At 38.1% G+C, this 23659-nt stretch overlaps 2 long non-coding RNA genes across 2 annotated transcripts in view; both read right to left on the bottom strand.

Annotated features, from left to right (window-relative positions):
• Positions 1 to 1615: 1615 nt before the first annotated feature.
• On the bottom strand, positions 1616 to 18023 carry LOC139604219 (uncharacterized). The gene is made up of 3 exons (XR_011683915.1): positions 17889 to 18023; positions 15865 to 15948; positions 1616 to 1896 (listed from the first exon to the last, which is right to left on the bottom strand). It is a non-coding gene; the product is annotated as an uncharacterized lncRNA (long non-coding RNA).
• Positions 18024 to 19260: 1237 nt separating this feature from the next.
• LOC139604227 (uncharacterized) overlaps positions 19261 to 23659 on the bottom strand; it is a 33487-nt gene continuing 29088 nt past the window's right edge. Inside the window, exon 3 of the long non-coding RNA XR_011683924.1 lies at positions 19261 to 19555. This is a non-coding gene — a long non-coding RNA (uncharacterized lncRNA). The remainder of the gene's footprint in view (positions 19556 to 23659) is intronic.

Raw genomic sequence — 23659 nt, 5'->3', positions numbered from 1 at the left:
TTGCGTTTGCATAATAAAAGGAATGAATGTTCAAATGAGAAATTTTACATATAAATAGGTTTCTTACAAATCACATATGTATATAGCTTTAAAAGCATCCCAGAATCTTGATGGCTGTAAAATGTTTAGTTGTTGACCTCACTTCATTCTTCCTAAGGAGAAACAGATGTATGTAATTGAAATTATATGTGGATTTAAAGTTCTGCCTAATTTATGGATTTTGATACATCTCTTCACTATTATACAACAAAAGAGGATTTCTTTCTTGCGTGCTCTTGGTTTTATTTTTTTTTAGTTTTTTCATTTTGATGTACCTGTATATTTTTTGAGGCTTGTCAATGCTATAGGCAAGGGTGCAATTTTGGCACAAATCTTTGCTCTAGGATGTGTATACATTGTGTATTTGGCCCAAACACAGGGTAATGACATCATCTACTCTCTGGACAATTAAAAAACCCGAAAATATAAATTATGTTGCCCTCTATTATTTTTGAGTACTGCAAATCCAGTGAAGATCTCTGTCTCACGAATAGAAGGAAATTAGAAGCTCTTATGAGAAAATAATAAGTATTCCACAGCTAGAGTATATAATCTCAAGTAAAAGGACTAGCAACTGTTCCATGAGGTAAAATCAGTGACATTTTAAATGTTTTTCCTTTTATCAAACAAAAGGTACAACACCAGCAGCTAACACTGTTTGATGGCATCACACCATGACATCAAGGAGAGCAGGATCTGGCTGACCTGAGCTGCTGTAATTGTCTGGCCTCTCTTTTGAAATAACTAGGGTAGGAGGGTCCCCCTAATATTTCTGCAATTATTTCAGAAATATGTTTCCTTTACACAAAACCAGGGGAATAATCTCTGCTGATGCAGATCCATTCCAGTGCACTCAGTTATAAGCAAAGTGTATAATTTGCTTTTGTTTGGAAATTAATTAAAAGTACAGTTTTCTTTCATGAATTAAAGAACAATTAAGGAAAATACTAACAGCACAGTTCCCTTTAGACCCAGGTGATAAAATTTCTTTTAAAACCATGTGATGTAAACACCTTCCCACAGGATTAAATCTCCTCTGTCACATTAACATTGACCTAAGCTCTGTGAAATGAGTAATTTCAACAGCAAAGCCCTGTTTGGCAATATTACACAATATTTTCTGGAACCCTTCCCTCCAGCCTACTGAGCTGACACCATGACAAGTCTCAGGATCTACTGTATAAGACAAGGTTAAACCTTCAGGAACCTTAATTAGTCTACTGAGCATATGCAAATAAGTTCATAGACAAAGAGAAAAAAAAATAATAAAGCCTACCAAGTATAGGAGGGAATATAGTTAGCAGAATAAAGTACATTTCTCAAAAATTTGAGACAGAACTGGAATATCAAATAATTGAACATTTAAGGTAATTTTTAGGCAACGCTATTCACAGTGGGGAAATCACTAAGATTTTGCATGACTCAGACAGACAGTACACTTAAAATATCATTGTATTTTTAAAAAGCCAACCAGCTTTCTTCCACTTTGCTGCTCAAAGAATGAGAGAAATCTAACCCATGTGCCCACAAACACAATTCTGGGGTACAGTCACAAGCTGCTTGGAGTTCTGTTCTGAAACATAAGCCTGAGCTTCTTTTCCCCTGAACCTTCAGGCAGGGAGGAAAAGGAGTTGGGACCTAGAGAGCCAAGCTAGCCCAAAGAGGGGGGAGCCCTTACAAGCTGTCTTGAGCTGGTTTTTACTCGCTGCAAGCAGACAGAGCCATCTCAGGACACCATGCAAAAATCCAGTGCTTGGCTCACACAACGAAGCGCTACCTCCATCATGAGGAGCTGAACATTCCCAATGGTGCTTTTCCCCACACCACTGTCTTCCAAGGCCATTGGTTCTGCAAATTCTGGAGAAATGCAAGCAGATAAATCATTCAAGGTCATGTAAGCAGATTTCTTCAGCAAGTGTAAGTGTACCTGTGGCTTCAGGTAAGGGGCTGCCCACCTGAAGAGGATGGGGAAATTATGCTAGAACAGAACCACGAGGTTTAAATTAACTGTCACACAAAGGAAGGCTGTGCAAACTGAGTGAAATGTCAATCCTAAGCAGCACAGCTCCAAAGCTATTTAAAAATACCATCCCAGGCACTAGGAGTGCCTGGAAAATGGTGAGAGGGGGACTCAAAAGGAGACTGAAATCATGACAGCTTGTCCACTGACTTAAAATCATTATGCCAGACCAGGCAGGTAAGATTTTGCACTAACTTGTCTCAACAAAAGGAATGGATGAATTAAATTAAATTTATTAAAAACACAGAAAGAACCAATTGTCTTTACTTATGAAATTTAGATTCAAGAATATTTTCTGGAGCTAAGTCTCACCATTTTTTGTGAGAGTAATAATTTCAGAGGCATACTATGCCATCTTACTGCATTTAAAAGGGAAAATATCTTCTGGATGCGTAAATGTAGTAGAGAATTTTGCAAGAATTAAAATATCACCATGCTAAACTTATAGCAAAGCAAGATAATGCCATTCTCATGACCAAGAAAAGTTTCACCATACATTTCAGATATATTAAACTCTCAGACTAGAAGCTATATGTCTTCTCCTTTCCAAACTCAAGCAAATAGAAAATCAAGGCAAGTCCACACTGAGTAGCTCCCACCAAATAATACAAAAGAAACAAGATTCCCAATGATTAGGTTATACAATCACTAAAATTTTCCATTTGAACAGACCTCTAAGACTGAGTCCAGCTGTTAGCTCAGCACTGTGAAGCACTGCCACTAATCCATGTCCCCAAGTGCCACATCTACATGTCTTTTCAAAGTCTACAGGGTTGGTGACTCAACCACTTCTTTTGGCAGTTTGTTCTGATGTCTGACAAGCCTTTCAGTGAGGGCATTTTTATGATTATCCAATCTAAACCACTCCAGTGCAGCACAAGTCTGTTTCAGCTCATTGTATAAATTGTCACCTGGGAGAAGACACCAACCTCCACCTCACCACAATCTCCTTTCAGGTAGTTCTAGACAGTGATCTGCTCATGCCAAAGCGGCTACTTCTTATTTCCCCCATAATATTTTAACCATTTTTACTTTCACAATATTTTGCCCAAAAGGAGCTTTCTTGCTTTGCAGACCAACAATTAAAACATGATGCCAGAGGCTCAGATCCAAATCCAATCTCTCTCTGAACCAAATCAAGAAAATTGAAGAACTGTGGGCTAATGCCCCCTCAGTCTATCATTTCTCTCCTATTGAGCACTTGGATTCATTAATACAGGAACCTGGGAATCCCCAAAATGTTCTTAACAGCAGACTGTAGAGTTACTTTTTGTGCTGCTGACCAAAAGACATTCAATACAAAGCAGAGATGTTCCAACAGAAAGGTACAACATTCTCTAGTAGCATAGAACTCCACAGCTAGGTAATTTTCTTTCAAGTTAACTGGGAGGGAAATACATCTCCTTAAAATCAGTAGAGATTTGGACTGCTTCTGGTCCAGTATACAAAAGAAAACTGCAGCACCCATACATCGCCCTAAAATCTAGCTTTTGCTTTTATCTAAAATGTCTGGTGTCACAGACATCTCCTATGAAAAATCTTTTCTTTAGGATTTTTCCTCTTGAGAAGCTGAGAGGCTTCAAGAATGAAATGTAAACATTGGTTATCTGCTGCTGTGGAATGCAACAGGTGGATCTGTGATTGGCCCATGTTGTTTGTTTGTAATTAATGGCCAATCACAGCCCAGCTGGCTTGGACAGAGAGTCCGAGCCACAAGCTTTTGTTATCATTCTTTGCTATTCTATTCTTAGCTAGCCTTCTGATGAAATCCTTTCTTCTATTATTTCAGTATAGTTTTAATATAATATATATCAGAGAATAATAAATCAAGCATTCTGAAACATGGAGTCAGGTCCTCGTCTCTTCCCTCATCCTAAGACCCCTGTGAACACCGTCACAGTCTGGGAAATAATTTATCTTTTGTTTGAAAAAAGCATCTTGCTTTGATAAGCTGGGAAAAAGAAGTGGGGAGGAGTAAAGAGAGGTCTGTTTCTTGTCAGCTGGAACCGTTTTAATTTATTTATTTTCAAGTCGGTCAGTGAACTGACAAATCAATTTCTTGTTTAGCCCAAGTGCAGATCTCCTGCCCTGGAGTCAAAGCGAGTTGCACATATGTAGGCAACATTTGGATTTTTCTTTCTGAGCACACCCCTCTGAGCTGCAGAACACCAACTTCAGGCTCCACAGGCTCCATGTCAGCCAGTGCCAATGGGTAAACTAATAGGGAGAAGCTTCCTAGAGAGTAAGAGATCACAGTTTCTCTGCAAAATGCAGGTAAAAGATAAGGAAGCTTAATTTCTTTAATTCTTTAAATGGAATAAATTGGAGGAAAATATATTCTATTTTTATTTTGTGACCAGTGTCACAAAGCATTGTATCACTACACATGTATTCCAACAACAAAGCAAATGTATCCATGAAGAAACACCTACTTTTCACTATTTTATAAATTCACCTGACTTTCTAATTCAGTAATTGTACAGCAACTAGCAGGAGCAAGCTGTGCAATACAGAAGTAGAATTGTGGAATTTTCTGCAACCTAAAGCAAAACATAAATACCTGGAGCAGATTTACTATTTGCTGTGACCAGCCTACACCTACAAAACATTATGGCTAGGTACCTTTCTGATAATAAGCAGGAACAATTTTCTGCTTGCCATTTAAATCCTGTGTCAGTCACTGGCCAAAACTGACATTCCTGTTTCTGCAGAAGACATGAATGGTTTCTGGATTAACCTCCTGTGAACACATCGTGTTCAGTAAGAGGAAGCAGGAAGAGCAGCAAAGCAGCTCCTATCCACAGGGATACCACAAGGAGGTGGTGTGTACTGTGGCAGATCAGTTTGGATCTCTGGAAGGCCTTTGGAAAACCACTGATGCGCATTCTTGGAAAGCAGCGCTTGAAATCGCCCCTAAAGCAACACAGCGCATGCAGAACAAAAACCTCCCCGTGGCTGTGCAGACAGCTTCCCCCACTGCTGATGTGGCTCTATGAAGACAAGTTTGTTTTGCATCTGACCCCACAGACGGGGGGTGCTCCCAGATTTTCATCTCCCTGCAGCCTCTGCCTCCGCTCTGGCCCGGAGCGGTTTGGGAACCCAGTGGCCAAATGTAATTGCTGGGACTGATGTGTAAAGCTGTTGTAGAGTGTGCCTTCAGGAATCAAAAACACAGAAAGAACAAATCTGTTTATCTAGCCTGATAGCATCTATAGAATTCACCTAAAATCTGAGAAATCCTGCATCAAACCAAAATATGCCGCTTCAATTGCTGTTTATTTTAGGAGGATGTGCAGGTGCAATTTAGGGTTCCAACAACAAATAACCACCACATTTGAAGAAACATTGTTTCAATGACAAATTAAGCTCATTAATAACACATATCTTGTTTTTACCTGAACTTGTTCTCCCAAATGTGAAACTGACCCATTGCATTCACAATGTACTTGAATATTGTCCATTCTTTTATTTTAACTAAAAGTCAAATTACATAGATTAAAAAAAAATAAATCAGAATATTACCCCTTCTATTTGGAACCAGCTGTGTGTTTCACAGTTCCTGTGAAACCACCTGACTTTAAAACCACCTGGTTTTAAATGTGACATTTTATTAGCATTTAATCTGGCATTAGAAAAAGTATTCTCTTCTAGCTGCAGAAGAATTTTAAAACACCAGGAAGAAAACTCTTCTCAGCACGAAATCAAAAATGACCCAGCCACAGAGTATGAAATCTGCACCTCAGTGTAAGTTTAATGTCTCAGAAACTGGGGAGGTATGAACAAGATTTGGGGTGGGCAGGGGGGTGTGGGCAGGGGTGCATTCAGCAGCTCTATCATGAATAATCTCATTATTGATGGAAGATAATGGAAACACAAACTGAAACCTGGCACTGTCACTATGACCACTCTGCTCTCTGTGGTTTTCCCTTGGGCCCTTCATGCATTTGGCACCCCCCAGAGCCCCAGCACTCCCTCACCTTCCCCCTGCACCATCTTCCAATTCTCCCTCTTCCTCTACTCACCCTGCTCTTTCCCTTGATGATCTCCCCTTGCCTTGTGATGACTGAAAAATCCTCCCCAAAAAATTCCATTAAAATGTTTTCAAAACTCTGTAAGCTCTGAAAAGGACCTCTCCCATGATGAAAAGAAAAGTAACAACAAAAATCAAAGCCCACATGTTCTGGTATAATAACTGCAGTCACTCCATTTATCATTCCTTTTCTTTCCATCTCCTTCTTCATACTCTTTTTTCATTTTTTTGGATATGATTAATTTGTCTTCATACAGCATGGGGGCAGTTCTAAAAATGTGTGAAACAAAATTTTCAATATCAATAAATATACTGATTAAATGTATTAGCAAGGATATTATATAAAACACATCTTTTGACTTTTACCTCCATCCTGTAAGTATCCTAATACTAGAAAAAAATAATCTCTTGAAAAATTCAAGATGCCAGACTGAATGAATAACTCCACAAAGGTTTTAAATCAATGTATTTAATTCAAATTCAGGGTTTAATTTTATGGTAAATTTAAATTCTATCATAAAGAATGTTAAACTCTATACCTCTTTTTTCGCCTCATGCTTCTATCAGTAATAAAAATCTGTTTTTCACAACAAGTAATTATGAACAAATCCTATTCATTGAAAAGATTCTATCTGTGAAGGAAAAAAAAAATGTTCACCAAAGGAAAAAAAAAAACAAAACCCTCATCATATTTAGTAAAAGACACAAAGCAATCAAGGTCCTCAGATGACATTCCTGTACTTAGATTAGAACTTCTTAATCAAGTTACAACAATCTCCTATGCTATCCAAATAACTAAATAACCACACTTGGAGAATCTTTTGGCATAGATATATAAAAAATGAAAGAACAGACCAAAAAATTCCTTTCACCCTGCCTGGTTGGTACCAGGCAGTCTCAGAGCTAGAGCAGGTACTGGAGCTGAGTGGCTGGAGCACCTGGCAGCGCGGAACCCAGGGATGGTGCTCCAGCCTTCTGTGCAGCTACTGCTGGAGCTCCAGCAATCAGATAAAGTCAGCAGGAAACCCATCAGATGGGCAGTTCACAGCAAAACCCCAGAGGGCTGCAAGAATGGAAAGGCAGCAGGGGAGGAGAGCAAACAAGAGATGCTGAAACCGCAAACAACCAGAACAAACAGTGGCAACAGGGAAGAGCAGTTTAAGAAACAAACATAAAACTGAACCACACAACACTTTATTAGCAAGACAAAGCACAGAGAGCTCCAGGCAGGCTGAGAAGCAAGCAGGACTTAGTGAATGATTTGAAACACTCTGTTCCAGAATGAAATTAATTCAGCAAATAAAAAATTATCTTTTGGAAGGAGACTTTTTTTCTTCTTTAGTACCTATTTCATATTTGTCCTAATGCTATCCGATAGAGATTGAAAATTCTGAAAATCATTCTGAGAATGTGACAGAATGATAAGTCAGCTGGTGAGCCAAACTAGCCTGTTCACCAAAGAACCATTTGAGATTATTAATAAGAAGCATCCAGAATAGAAGTGTGACTTCACAAAAACCTCTGTCTTAAGTAAGAAGTGACCAATATTACCTCTTTGAAAATAAAGGAGAGGTTGTCCTTGTTCTTTTTAATTAAGCTGCAGGATGAGGTACCTCTTATTTGACTCTATAAAACAGCTCATAAACAGTCAGAACCATCTTCCAGGCTGATTGAACTATTTCCTGTGGTCAGAGAAACTCAACCCCATATTCCTATCTTTAAAGAGGTGGGTTAGCATACCCATTAGGATGTTCCCATCTCCTCATGGAGGCTATGAAGTTACAGAGGACAATGCTAAACTGGAGAGTTCTACAGCACATGAACCACCTTAGCTGGGAAGAGAACTTCAAATCACTGTGTCAAAAGCTGACATTAGAGCTGAGTCTGTCCTTAGCATGGAAACTGGAGCCCTCAGGTGAATACTAACCACTAAGCCTCATGTTCACATGTATCTTCTCTCTGGCTCACTGAATCATAAATTATTTTCTGCCTAAAATAACCAAGGTCAAGGAAAGTCCTTGTACATGAGAAGAGATTCTGAATCGGTTCAGACCTCAATTATTGTGGGCGAATTCTTTAACTGTGAATGAGTAAACACACAGACAGACTTTTGTACCAGCAGCCCTCCAGCTCTGTGCTAAATAAACTATTCCATGCAGTAAACTATTTCTTGGATGGGGGAATGTGGTGGTGTTCACAGGGGTCCCAGGATGAGGGAAGAGATGAGAATGTGACTCCATGTTTCTGAAGGCTGATTTATTATTTTATGATATATATTACATTAAAACTATACTAGAAGAATAGAAGAAAGGATTTCATCAGAAGGCTAGCAAGGAAAAATAGTGGAATGGAATGATAACAAAGGCTTGTGACTCTCAGACTGTCCAAGCCAGCTGACTGTGATTGGCCATGAATTAGAAACAGCCACATGAGACCAATCACAGATCTACCTGTTGCATTCCACAGCAGCAGATAATCAATGTTTACATTTCATTTCTGAGGCCTGTCAGCTTCTCAGGAGAAAAAATCCTAAGGAAAGGATTTTTCATAACATGTGTCTGTGACAGGGGAAGGAGGACAGGTCTGTTTGGTTTTTTTTTAAATTTACCTCTATTCTTGAGGCGAGTCACCTAGAGCATGAGGTGAGGGCACGGTGCTCTGTTTCTTCCTGTTCCCTTTCCATCTCCTCCATGAAGTACAGGAGAGATGGATACTTCATTCTGTGCACACATGAACAGCCAGGGCCCCCCTCTTCTGTAAGGAGTGAAGAAACAGAGGGACAGCCAACAGTGAAGAAACAGAGGGACAGCCAAAACAAGGAGGAGCTGGTGCTGTCCTTTAACTTGAGACTTGGCATTTTCTCCCTCCCTCTCTGGACAGAGAAGTTTTTATGATGGCAGAGTCTGACCAGGTTATCTGGGACCTGAAAGACACACTTCCCACATGGCACAACTTCACCAGGACCTCCTCACCTTCCATGGAATTGTTACATCTCATTTGTAGGTTCTACCACCATTGGCAAGATAGGAAGGTTCAATAAGGAGGTCTCTAATCAGGTGCAAACCTGATCACATTGTTCCAAGTTCAGCGTGTATGTTAATCGGGATTTGTGTCTTTCCTCAAAGCTTTTCTGGCACCTGTAGGAGAATAGGAATTGTTGAGAACAGAAAGTGAATATCACTTCTGCATATTCCAAGACAAGCAGTGACCTGTGGGAATTCAAAGAGAGCTGCCATGCAGCCTGATTGTTCTTTGAGGAAGAATGACTGAAAAAATTCCCAAATTCTGCAATTAGCCCTGTTATAGTGACTGTTAAGCCTGCTTCTTTCTGCATTTCTGCATATGCTCATGCAAAACAGAGATTCCACTCTCTGCCTCAAAAAAAATTGCCTGTTAGTACTGGTTACTCACTAACAAACAACCAAGATATGTGATTAAAAAGAATTTCATTGTGGCATCAACTCTCTTTAAAAGGAAAAGGAGGGGTGGGCAGAGGAAGAGAGGGAGAGAGAGATGCTTTAAGTTCAGAAGCAAAACACTGTTATTATTTTGAAGCAGGAATGACATCCTTGCATTAGCACAGCATGAAATCATGGTAGCAATTTTCATGCTGTATTATTTTGTTTTTGTCAGGTCACTGATTTTCAATTTCATCAATACTATATAAAACTATGGAAGATAATATAATGAAAAGCATCCACTCAAGAGTCCAATACCAAAGCAAGAACCTGTGGCTTTTTTCGTGAATTTAAACCAACCAATCCACATACAGAAAATATGTGTTATTTTTGTCCCCAAATAACATAAATATACCAGACCCAGAGGTTACAAAAAAGACAATATACCAAAGTAAACCTGTTGCAATACTAATTGTATGTTACTATGGTTTACAGGTTCATCTTTACCTTCCTCTAACATGCAAAATAGACAAAGTACAAAGCAAAAAGCTACAATAGGCTTTGTTTCCACTGACCTAAACACATATTCTTGAGCTTTTCCCAAGCACTATTCATTTAAAGTAAAATTACCACTTAAATCACCCCAGATTTAGCTCACTGATTCCCACCACTGTCACCATGATAGTTTATGAAAAATCCCTTTGCCAGGATTTTTCTCCTGGGAAGCTGAGAAGCCTCAGAACAGAAATGTAAACAATAATTATCTGATTGCTTGGAATGTGGTTTGGAGGTTGCTCACCGACAGGTGCATCTTTGATTGGCTCCATGTGAATTGGTTTTAATTAATGACCAGTCCCAGTCCAGCCGTGTAGGGCTCTCTGAGTCTGTCACAGGTTTTTATTATTCTTGTCTAGCCTTCTGATGTCTCCTTTCTCTTCCTTTAGTATGGTTTTAGTATATAATATAATATAATATAATATAATATAATATAATATAATATAATATAATATAATATAATATAATATAATATAATATAATATAATATAATATAATATAATATAATATAATATAATATACAACATGTAAAATAATAAATCAGCCTTCTGAGAACTTGGAGTCAGATTCCCATCTCTCACCTCATCCTGGGACCCACAACACCACAACACACCACCCAGCTGTCCTTCTGTGTTTTGGCTGTGTCATTACACCTGATCTGAGGTCTCCTAAACCACAAGTTATGGCAAGATACAGAAATTAGAGTGAGACACAAGCTATTTTCGAAGCAAGCCCGCCAAGCCCCCACCCATGAGGATGTCACTCCAGGAAGAAAAGCTCACAGAACTGCATTTGGGTAGCAGACAAGTCCTTAGAGATCCATCTCTCAATTTGGAAGCATTATGAGGTACTTTGCCTAGAGAAGGGAGAAAAAAACCCCAAGGAGCTATCCTATATAAAACATACAAACAGGCTTGTGGTTTAGCATCTTGGCCATGAAGTATGTTAGTATCTGCTTTTTTAATTCACAGCTGTTCCACCAGGCTCCAAACTCCTGAACACCTTATCTGAGCATCTTTAGAAAGCCTCAACCCAAGAAACCCTCCTTCCTATGAAGGAGGCACCAAACTTTCAGTTTTCCTCTCAGGCATACACCTCAGCAAGATCAGAGATGATTTTCCAAGGAGATATGAGCATCTTCTTTCCTCAGAGGGGACTGGAAGCCCCTAAATGCTTTCCCCAGTGGAGGAAAAGGGCAGCAGGGAGTTGGACACACCCAGTGCTACTCCCTTTATAGTCCACTTTTACCCATTTCAGGCACTTCCCTCACTGACCCCGAGTCCTACCTGCTGCTCTCATTCCCCAGGACTCTTCTGAAGCACTGAAGAAATCCAAGTATTTTGGCTGGAAGGGACATAATGCTCAGCCCTATTCTGGATGGGTGAGGAATGAGCCATCCCATAGTTAACACAGCCTCCTGTGAGGGCAGCAGTACCACAAGAGTTGAAACATGATCAATTGCTGTGATATCCTCCACTGTCCTACAAATAATGGTAGCCATATCTTTCCCCTATTAAAATGCTGTGGGAGTAAATTAGACATTCCATGATTTTTTTTTTAATAAAACTGGATCCTTCCCATCGCTATTTGAAAATAATTAGTCCTTCTTCAACGCTGAATGATTAAAATGTAACTAACACCACACTTCTTTCACATGATCAATATTGGTACAATGAATAGTGCATGAATTAATAATGCCTAGGCACTTTTTCTAATTGTTTCCTAATGTTCTGTTATTATATATTCATTTGATATTCACTGCAATGCTAGTCATCACCATTTTTTAATTTCTTCCCAAAAAATCACACGACTTGCCTTTGCTTTCTGCAAAAGAATTAAAAAGAATGAAGAGCAGTCACCTGATTTCTGTCAGGTGAGGTCCTAAAAAATACAAACAAAACCAAAAAAAAAAAACCCATAACCAAAAAAACCCCCACATCAATTGCAATGAATTATTTTCCAAGTGTGTAACTCCCTAGAAGGTGGAATTTTTCTAGCTTCTATGGTGTCCAAATTTTCCAGGTGGCATCAGATTTCTCATTATGTGTCGGGTCCGGCTGTCTGTCTCTGCCCCGACACGGGTAGAGTGGTTCTTTGGTGGGCGCGATGCAAAGGACGAGTCTCGACTCTTCAGCTTTCGGTCTTCAGGTTGTTTATTATTTCTTATCTACAAAATTTTTCTGTCTGCCCAACAGAGGTCTGATCTGCAGGCAGTCACAGGCACTCTCTGACCACCCACGGGGCGGTCATGTCTTTTTATACTAAAACCTACGTATACAATATTTACCTTTATTTCCCAATGCTTTTCGCCCATGTTAGCAAGTGCACCTTCACCATAAACCAATCTCTAAGTGCCAACATCATCACAGGAGATGGAGGACAAGAAGAAGAAAGAAGAAGGACAAGACACGCCCTGATCCCTCCATCTTGTCTCCATAACCCCCCTGTACCAAAAACCTTAAAGTCTATATCTCACCCTCTAAATGTGTCTCTTTTACACCTTTTACTCTACAGTGATTCTCTTGTCCTCAGACTCTTGTTACTTCTGTGGATGGATCAAAATCAAGCCACCAAACACTCTTGGCAACATTCCAGGGTTTTCGAGACCCCCAAGGGTTCTCCTGGCATCTCTGGACATCGGGAACGATGTGCTGAGATCCCACAATTATGAGCTGCCTTTCTTTGTCTTTTTTCAGGCTGTGAAGTATGAAGAGAAAATCAGATTAGATTGTTCATGGAATTACCACCTTGTCTTTAAACAAAACAAAATATTCTAATAACACATATTAGCAAGCCAGACACTTAGGAGGAAAAAATTAGAAGCATTGTGTGGAAACACATTCTTTAAAAGCAGGGCACCTTTATGTGATGCAAGTAACAAATGTGATATCCAGAGGAGTGTGTACAGTACTTGTTTTGTTTGTTATTAGGCTTTGCTAGCCTTGATCATATCTCCCAGCACAAAATCTACTAAGACAGATCACTCAAGACAATACCACAGAGTATTTTCCACCACAGAGTATTTTCTCTAACACAAATAAAACATCCACCTTTTGTGGAAAAGCTCAAAAAATACAAAATACAAAATGGAATGACTCCAGGCTTTGTTTTGTGCTGCTGTCCATATCTTCAAAATACCTTATCAAATAAAATGAAAAAAAAGTACTTACATCAATATTTTATTGAAATTCTTTCAGAGAAGACTTACATGCATTATATTTTCAAGATGAGATGCAGACTATTTTACTTGCAGCAGAGAGCAATATATTGGATGATAGCTGACATTTGACTCCCAGGGTTTTTCTTTTATGAATCAAAATTCATTTATGGATAGTAAAGTAGAAGAGTGTGGCTAAGAAATCAATAAAAATGTTCTGTATTCTAGTTATGGAACATAGAGATAACCTTAAATCAACATTAAAGATGCTGGCCTGTGTAAACATTGACAAAGCCAAAGGAATTATTTTAAATAATAGACTTCAACAAGCAGGTATCAACAAGCTCTGTTAGTGGAGACTGCTGCCATCATTTATGATGGTTCTAATTTATTCAGCATGTGAAAATGATCAGTGGCATGCAGATGATGATCTAATTTAGACAAAAAAATTCAAACCATATGACAATGTTCATCTTTCCTCTAACAGCTCTAAAATAAAAAAAAAAATCCTTTAAATACATAACATTTATTTACTGGCTCAGCCCAGCTCCATGCCAGTTGCCAAAGTCAGTTTTGTTTTTATTTTCCTTATTGGCAATGAGCACACTGAAATTACACAACTGAACACACATAGCCCATGCATTAATAAATGCATGAATCAGCAAAGCCCATAAAATGAGTAGAACAAAGACCTCACATTTCCTGGCTGTCCAAAGCATGGCTGCTGTTGGAAAGTACTGTTTGTGTTCAAAGAACAAAACACCACAACAGCAGAGAGGGATGAGGATGTGAGCTCTGCACACACACAAATAAACCCATCTCCCCAGCCTGGAAAGAGAACTGACCCAACTGACCCAAGCAGAAGGGCAAAACAGAAGAAGGGGGTGAAATAATTTCTACAAACAGGCCCAACTGAAACAAAGAATCAATATCAACAGAAACTCTTGTGACCATGTTCACAGGGGTCTCAGTTTGAGGGAAGAGACGAGGATCTGACTCCATGTTTCAGAAGGCTTGATTTATTATTTTATCATATATATTACATTAAAACTATACTAAAAGAATAGAAGAAAGGATTTCATCAGAAGGCTAGCTAAGAATAGAATAGCAAAAAATTATAACAAAGGTTTGTGGCTCGGCTCTCTGTCCGAGCCAGCTGGGCTGTGATTGGCCATTAATTAGAAACATCCAACATGGGCCAATCACAGATCCACCTGTTGCATTCCACAGCAGCAGATAATCAATGTTTACATTTTGTTCCTGAGGCCTCTCAGCTTCTCAGGAGGAACAATCCTAAGGAAAGGATTTTTCATGAAAGATGTCTGTGACAAACTCTGGTAAAGAACGAGACACATTCCGAACCTATTTTACATCAAATACTAATTCTAGGAAGACATATTCTTCAACTTTGGGTTTGAAACACTCTGCTTCTGAAAAACAGGAGCCTAAGCTAACTTTTTAAGCATTAAATAAAATCAATAGCAAAAAAAAATTCCTATTTGCATTTTGTTTTACTTCAAGGATTTGATTTTTTAAAAACTTTTGCCTGTTTGATCACCAACATATAAATTTTTCCTCATTCAACAGGCTATTTTGAAATAGCCTGTTGAAATGGAGCCCATGTTTGAAATGGAGCTGTTCTTGAGACCTCTCAGGTAGAGCTTTAGAACATCCAGTTAATTTTCAGTTTATTCAGAAACAGTTCCATTCTATTACTCTAAATGATGATGTGTACTGCAAAGAAAGCCATGAGGAATACCTACAAGTATACAGCTCATGACTGCAGCACATATCTTATTTATTGAGTCTTCCAATGGTTGTTAGCACATATTGCTAACAAGGCACCAGAACCTACACTTCTGAGAATAAAGGATTTCAGTAAAAAAGGCGTATCTATCTCTCAGATATATATATAAAAAAGGACCTAAATATGCAACTTTAATGTACTCCAAAGACAAAACCTAGAATCAAAGGAAAAAAAAAATCCAAAATGTCTTTCTATTTTATGTTTTAAGCAATAGACCTGAATTTTCTACATTTAACAATATTAGCAATACTGTATATTCAAAATGTCAGAAAATGTTTGCCAGCAGGATCAACACAATGAGAATGAGGAATAAAACATGTCCAGGCAAAAAGAAAGTGCTTTCTCTCCCCTTAGTCTGATGTTTTACTAGGAAATCAAAATATGCTTATTACTCTCTATTGGGAAATGCATATCAATTTCACCTTTATTTTATGAATATTTACTTAGCTGAATACCTAGTGCTGCTAATCCATATTTTATGAATATGCGTACACACACACAAAAGCTACATGGAAATTGTTTTCTTTATAACATAAAAGAACTTTTTCTCTTGGTGAGCATTTATTATTTTGATCAGGGAGAAGAGATAAGCCCTGTCATCAGCCCAAAATATATATCTGAACCTTGAGAAGTTTTTAAGACTATTTCCAAGCCACGGATTTTTTGTTTTGTTTTCATATGGTACCTTTTGAGGCGGAAAAGGAGACACTTTTTCCTTCTCTCTTTTATTTTGTCCTTTATTATGCCCTTACCTATGTTATCTTTAGTGAATAGTAATACATTTCATAAAGATAACCTAATTATTTTCAGGACAATAAGCAGCAAAAAGCCTCAGTGGCTGAGGATAAAAATGCTTACCTTTTCACCACCCCCATCATGTGATATTTTTATATCAGCTATTTTCCTTTGCAAGGGTGCAGGGAGAAGCATCAGAAGCATTTTCTGCTCACATAGGAGAGAATAACACAATATATGTGTTTCAGAAACCATTTCTCAGGATCTTTCAATTCCATTTATTTCAAATAGCACTGCCTCAAGAGTAACAAATATACAACTGCCTGGGGACAAAACAAAGTGTTTAATCTTGATGCAAGAGGTTGCACAGTTGTTAAACAAGAGAACCTCAGAATTTGTTTCTATTAGACAGAAGAAGTGAAGAATTTTATTCAGGATACTTTCTGCCAACAAAAGGAACTAAGGAATGTAGGTAGATTTTAGCAGTAAAGACATTAAATAAATGTATCATGCATGAGGATTTTTGTATGCTGACCTTAAAGCTGCCTCTTTAACTCAGCAGGAGGCAGATCAGACAGGGAAAATCAGCAAATTTTGTAATGGAGCTGTGTGTAGACACCAATGTTTACATCCCTGTTGACTCTGGTTCAGGAAAACATGAACATTAGTAGTTCCTTTACAAAAGTCTCATTACTAACCCACTGCAGTGCATCACCACTGTAAGCACCTATATATGCTCTTGCTTTGTTCAGCTCAAAAAACTATTCTGGCATTAAAATTGTTGCTCAGGCCTGACTTATTTGTATTTATGTATTCAGGAATACCCTAAAGTCAGTAATTTTTTTCAGCGGTATTACAGTGATTTAACCAAATTATATCCCTGTCCTTCCTCTAAAGTGAGATTTTTAGTTTAAAAAAGGAGAAGCAGTCTCATAAGACAGGAGAAACACCCACACTTTCACTTGAAAGGTGTCTTTAAAAGTGTCAGTGTTTTGTCTAGTCATCTCAGCATACAACCTGTGTCCCAATGAACTACTTATAAATTAACCACAGATAGCTAAGGCATTAAGGGAGGTTAAAATGCAATACCATTTTTTAGTTTGGATGAAGCAGCTCCAGTGTGTAGAAGTATTAATTTATAAATTATTATATTTTATATAATATATAAATTTATATTATATAATTATATAATATTATCATGTAATTAAATACATAATATATAATATATGATCATATATAATAAATATATTGTATACATTATATAATATATATAATTATAGACATTATATATAATTATATAATAGATTATATATAATTATATGATATAGAATATATTATATGAATTGTATAATATATAGATATATATATAACATATTTATATATATAATATGTATTTATACATTACATAATTTATTTTTAATTATATAGAAATATTAATTTCTGGTTTCAACCATGCTTTTCCTAACTCACTGCTTTAGCTGATGGTAACCCCACAATTTAGTATGGCAAGACATTAGTGTCCAAGGCTGCCAGAAATTATGCTCTGTAAGATCCTGCACAACACCACTGCTCAATCAGACATCCATGAGCCACCAAATTGGAAACCCAGGTTCTTTCCAAGAATACAAAGATGACAGCAACTAATTCATCAGGAAAAATTTGGATTGGAGAAGCCCAAGAAATTTATTTGAAAGTGACAAAGTGGATCAAAAAAAGATAAATTTAATTTTGGAGCTCTCTTTTTACAAATATATAACTTTTTTTTTTCCTTAACAAGGATGTCTAATTGCAGGTTTTAGGCAAAAAAAGCTAAAAAGGAAAATGGATTAATGATGACACTCCTCAAATAAGAGTTATCTTCAATGTGATGCTTTCATCTCAGCCATAAAACATGGTAAAAGACCATGATGAGACCATAAGATGAGACAACAGGGCAGCTAAATTCATTGAAAGACAAATTAATGAAAGGCATCAATGATGTAAGCTTACAGAATCCATGCAAGCTTACAGAATACCAAGTAATTGAGACCAAAAGCTAAAAGTTCAGCAGGCAAAGATGAAAAAAAAGCTCACAAGCCTTTTTCCTTAAAGAAGACAATGTAATCCACAACAACTGAGTACCAAAATAAAGGTTCAGCACTCCTCACCTCTCACAGACAGAGATTTTGTCTGAATGTTGCTATGCACTGGCCTGTGAGTAAGAGAATCAAAGCTGCTTCTCCTTCACATGAACTACAGCCCAAGCACCAAGTTGGGAGTTCATTGGTGGGAAGACTGTTTTTGTTCTGTTTTCCTAAGCTGTAATTATTTGCGTCTTCTCCTAAAAACAAAAAACAAACAAATAAAGAAAAAAGAAATTTTTTTATGTATTCAGGAATACCCTAAAGTCAGTAATTTTTTTCAGCGGTATTACAGTGATTTAACCAAATTATATCCCTGTCCTTCCTCTAAAGTGAGATTTTTAGTTTAAAAAAGGAGAAGCAGTCTCATAAGACAGGAGAAACACCCACACTTTCACTTGAAAGGTGTCTTTAAAAGTGTCAGTGTTTTGTCTAGTCATCTCAGCATACAACCTGTGTCCCAATGAACTACTTATAAATTAACCACAGATAGCTAAGGCATTAAAGGAGGTTAAAATGCAATACCATTTTTTAGTTTGGATGAAGCAGCTCCAGTGTATAGAAGTATTAATTTATAAATTATTATATTTTATATAATATATAAATTTATATTATATAATTATATAATATTATTATATAATTAAATATATAATATATTATATACATTATATATAATAAATATATTATATACATTATATAATATATACATTATATACATTATATGAATTATATAATATATATAATATATTTATATATATATAATATGTATTTATACATTATATAATTTATTTTTAATTATATAGAAATATTAATTTCTGGTTTCAACCATGCTTTTCCTAACTCACTGCTTTAGCTGACGGTAACCCCACAATTTAGTATGGCAAGACATTAGTGTCCAAGGCTGCCAGAAATTATGCTCTGTAAGATCCTGCACAACACCACTGCTCAATCAGACATCCATGAGCCACCAAATTGGAAACCCAGGTTCTTTCCAAGAATACAAAGATGACAGCAACTAATTCATCAGGAAAAATTTGGATTGGAGAAGCCCAAAAAATTTATTTCAAAGTGACAAAGTGGATCACAAAAAGATAAATTTAATTTTGGAGCTCTCTTTTTACAAATACATACCTTTTTTTTTTTTTCCTTAACAAGGATGTCTAATTGCAGGTTTTAGGCAAAAAAAGCTAAAAAGGAAAATGGATTAATGATGACACTCCTCAAATAAGAGTTATCTTCAATGTGATGCTTTCATCTCAGCCATAAAACATGGTAAAAGACCATGATGAGACCATAAGATGAGACAACAGGGCAGCTAAATTCATTGAAAGACAAATTAATGAAAGGCATCAATGATGTAAGCTTACAGAATCCATGCAAGCTTACAAGTAATTGAGACCAAAAGCTAAAAGTTCAGCAGGCAAAGATGAAAAAAAAGCTCACAAGCCTTTTTCCTTAAAGAAGACAATGTAATCCACAACAACTGAATACCAAAATAAAGGTTCAGCACTCCTCACCTCTCACAGACAGAGATTTTGTCTGAATGTTGCTATGCACTGGCCTGTGAGTAAGAGAATCAAAGCTGCTTCTCCTTCACATGAACTACAGCCCAAGCACCAAGTTGGGAGTTCATTGGTGGGAAGACTCTGTTTTTGTTCTAAGTTTTCCTAAGTTGTAATTATTTGTGTCTTCTCCTAAAAACAAAAAAACAAACAAATAAAGAAAAAAGAAATTTTTTTGCATTAGCAAAACCAGATTTGAAAATATAGTATTTGAAAGTGCAATTTTGGGGAGAACAACAAAGTTAAAATTAAAAATTACTTCAACAAACTAAAAAGGTTTTCTTTTTTTTTTTTTTTTTTTAGAAAATACATATATATGTACATAAATATAAAATTATATTCATATACAGAAGAGAAAAAAAAAATCATTAAGTTGTTTTTTTCTTGGACCAAAACAGACAAGACAAAAAGAAGGGTCCAAGGTGGACTATAAACAACCTTTAGACTAAGGGCAAATTGTAGACTGTGAAAGTAGCATGATTCAATTAAAAAAAACCCTGCAGCCCAAGGTACGCTTCTTACAGGTGATATCACAGTACCAATTTCTGGTGGTAGTGCAAAAGAAAATGAGAAGAGAGATCTGCAGTAATAACATGGATATGTGCACACCCTCAAACAAAATACAGCTGCACTACACTGCACAACTGCTAGAACATCATTCTGAATTGGTACAAACACAAATCCAGAATTATCCTCAGTTTTTCCAGGCATGGCAATCTCAGCATCATCTTTTTGCAAAGATAATTTAAAATGCCCACCGAGCACTGAATTGCTAGAATAAATGTTGATATTGCGCTAAATCTTCATCAGCAGGGAGATAAACTTTTATTGCATCTCCTACATTTTCGATGTAAGTAAAGCAAAAGGACATCTGGATAGAGGGATGCACGTGGACTTTAATTCCCCAAAACTGTGCAGCAGCAGGACTGGCACAGCTCCAAAGTAAGAGATTTCTCACAGCTGCACAGAGACCATGCTGCATCACTGTCAGAGGGAAACACAAGGCACTATGTGTAAAATTCAACCAGTTTTAGGGGTGCTGTTGACCTGTCATGTTAGATTGATGATTGACATGCAGCTTAATCCCTAACTAATCAGACTCCCACCTTGCTTGCCTGTTGGTCTCATCTAAAATCACAGCAAACTGTGCAATGAGGCAGAGAAACCAGTGCTGGAAATGACCTCTAGCCTGGCCTTAATGGGGTGTGTCTTGCCAGGGTCAGTTCCACCTTTGTCCTGGCTCTCCTCACCCCCTCCCTGTCCTGTACTTCATCTCTATACTCTCCCCAGGTCACCTATGCCAGCTTCAACTCTTTATTCATAATTTTCTCCTTCCCCTTCAGTTTGACCAGCCTGTCAAACTGAAGCCCCCAAAACTGGGCCATGCCAATGTTTCACATTCCTTGACCAGTTTCTTGCTCTGTTGTATTTGTGGGGTGCCCCATGGCAGGAAGGAATGATGAATCTGACTCCATCTTCTCAGAAGGCTGATTTATTATTTTATGATACTATATTATATTAAAGAATACTGTACTAAACTATACTAAAAAATAGAGAAAGGCTAATACAGAATACAGAAAGGCTGAATAAAGAATTTTAAAAAGATAATAATGAAAACTCGTGACTCTCTCCAGAGCCCCAACACAGCTTGGCCCTGATTGGCCAAAGAGTAAAACATCCTCACCAGAAATCCAATGAAACAATCACCTGTGGGTAAACAATCTCCAAACACATTCAAAAGCAGCAAAACAGAGGAGAAGCAGATCAGATTATTATTGTTTTCCCTTTTCTCTGAGGCTTCTCAGCTTCCCAGGAGAAAAATCCTGGGTGAAGGGATTTTTCCAGAAAATATGAATGCGACAACCAGGAGTTGTGACATTTTTCCAGAAAATATGTTCCACATATTTTCCAGAAAACATGAATGTGTTCCAGGAGTCTCCTGGATTGCCTACAGCTCACTCTGCAACTTCCAGCAGATGTTAAGGTGGTTGAAGTCTCCCAGCAGGACAAGAGCCTGCAAGCACAATATTTCCTGCAGCTGGAGCAAGAGGCCTTGGTCAAACACCTCCCTTTGTCAGGGGCCTGTAGTCAGCCACAAGGTTCTCTTTGTTGCTGGGCTCTCTGGTTCCTACCACAGGCTTTTGACCTCCTCATGGCTATATTTCAGAGACAACTCTCCACACTGCATCTCGGTGCCCTCTTGATGTGGAGACCAAGTCCTCTGCCTCTCCTTCCTCCCCTGTCTCTTCTGAACTGCCTGTAGCCATTGATAGTCACACTCCAGCCATCTCACCAAATTTCAGGAATGGCAATTGTAGCTTTCCAGTAGCACTGTGTCTTTTAGTATTTTTTGTTTGCTGCCCATGCTGTGTGCATTGGTGTAAAATGCCCAGCATAAAACCTCAGCTGGGCTGTTGGCTGTGTCACCTTCCTACAGGAACATCCCTTAATTCCTCTGAGATAATCCCCTGGTGTTTCCCTGCTGCTTATTATCTCAGGAGTCTCCCTGGATCATCTCCATAGGACCACAAGGTTGCTGGTTGTTTTGGGTGTTTTTAGTAATTTTTTTTTTTACTTATATATTCTCACATACATCTCTCCTTAATGGTGAAGGCTAGTGGTTAAAGCTAAAAGAGGAGGTAACTCACACTGCAGTGTCTGCCCCATAAATTGTCTTAAACCAAGACACTCTCATTGTACAGCTTGCCAGGGACAAGCCTGATGCTGTCCTGCTTCCTCTTCACATCCAGTTTAAAGCTGTGCCAGTTGACACCGGCCGGGGTCTGTGTACAAATCACAAATGGGACAGGACTGCTGTGGAACGTGCCTTGAGCTGTTTTATTTTCCAGCATCAGTCTCATTACATGGTTATGACAATGGGAAGATGCCACCAGCTCACATCCCAGGCAGCAGACACAGAACTTAATGTTACAACTTACTTTATAAGTTTTTTGCCCAATCACACCAAGCAAAAGCACATTGACAGTAGTTCTATCCAATCACCATAAGCACAGGTACCTTTGGTTAAACAATGCTTGCTTATTTCGAATACAATACCTGCTTGTAAGCCTGAAAACACAATGCACAGAGCTCCATTATTAAGCTTCAACCTTCCTAATATCTGGCTAGATGTACTTTTCTGTAGCTTAGAGAGTTATTCTAGACAAGTGTTAATACACTTGTTCTATTTGTCCTTGCTTTTCTACATTTTAAATAATTTTTCTGCTCACCTATCTCATGGCTGCTGCTTAGCTCTAATCACAGTTCTGCTGTCTCTGAGGCCTGCCTTTTGCAGCTTTCCCAAAACCCTCTGATTTTGTGGATTCCCACACCAGTGAGACCCACTAGTTCCTGAGCAAAGTCTCCCCTCTCTACTGAGAAAAAGGGAGTCCCATCTGATACCAGCACACCTTGTGCTGCATAGACCATTCCAGAGTCAAACCCCCAGTTTTGTCTTTACACAGTCTCCCTGTTCTCTGAAGCAGTTTGACAAGATAGAACCCTGTGAATGGCTCCTACTTCCAAAACATTCCCCCAGCATGGAGCAGAGTACTCCGGGCTTTGAATATGTCAATCACTCAACCCTGCCTGGCAGTGCATGACTCTGTTCCCACCTGGATATGTTTGGAAAAGCAGCATGCCAGAATCCCTGATTGCACTCAGGCACTGCTCAGTGACAAAACTGAGCTTCAAGGAGCTCTGTGCTGAGGCCAGGCAGAGACATCCTGCTCCTGCCCTGTGGGGGATATGCTTTCCTCTCCCCCCTGCTTGTCTCTCTCCTTCTCTTACACTTTTCTCTGACATGTGGCACTGAGTCAACTACCTACAAGTAGTGCCTTCCTGCACATTTCATGTGACCAATCAGAGAAAAAAAAAAAAAAAAAGAAAAAGACTAATGAGGCACTGGAATGGATAATAAAAACAGAATTACTTGTCCTGCTTCAGATCTAAGGCAGTTACTGATCTGGAGACATTAAGACATTTCCCTATAGAAGGACTCTATAAATATCTCGACGGGTGATTTCTGGCTGCCTTTGAAGTGTCAGGCACTTTACATTACCAGAGATTCCTCTGCATTAGGCAGACAGATGTGATATAACATATTAATCCCAAGAGGTGGATAGCTATATCCCCTCTTGGCACTCTCCTAAAACTCACCAGAAAGGAGTGAACTTAAAGCAAACTGCTTTGAAGATGTTTGTTGTCACTTCATCCATTTAGAGAGGAATGGTGTCA

Source organism: Agelaius tricolor, unplaced genomic scaffold (assembly GCF_023055355.1).
Source record: "Agelaius tricolor isolate 1412-34295 unplaced genomic scaffold, bAgeTri1.0.p SCAF_47, whole genome shotgun sequence".
Lineage (NCBI taxonomy): Eukaryota > Metazoa > Chordata > Aves > Passeriformes > Icteridae > Agelaius > Agelaius tricolor.
This window is presented reverse-complemented; position numbering and strand designations above follow the sequence as displayed.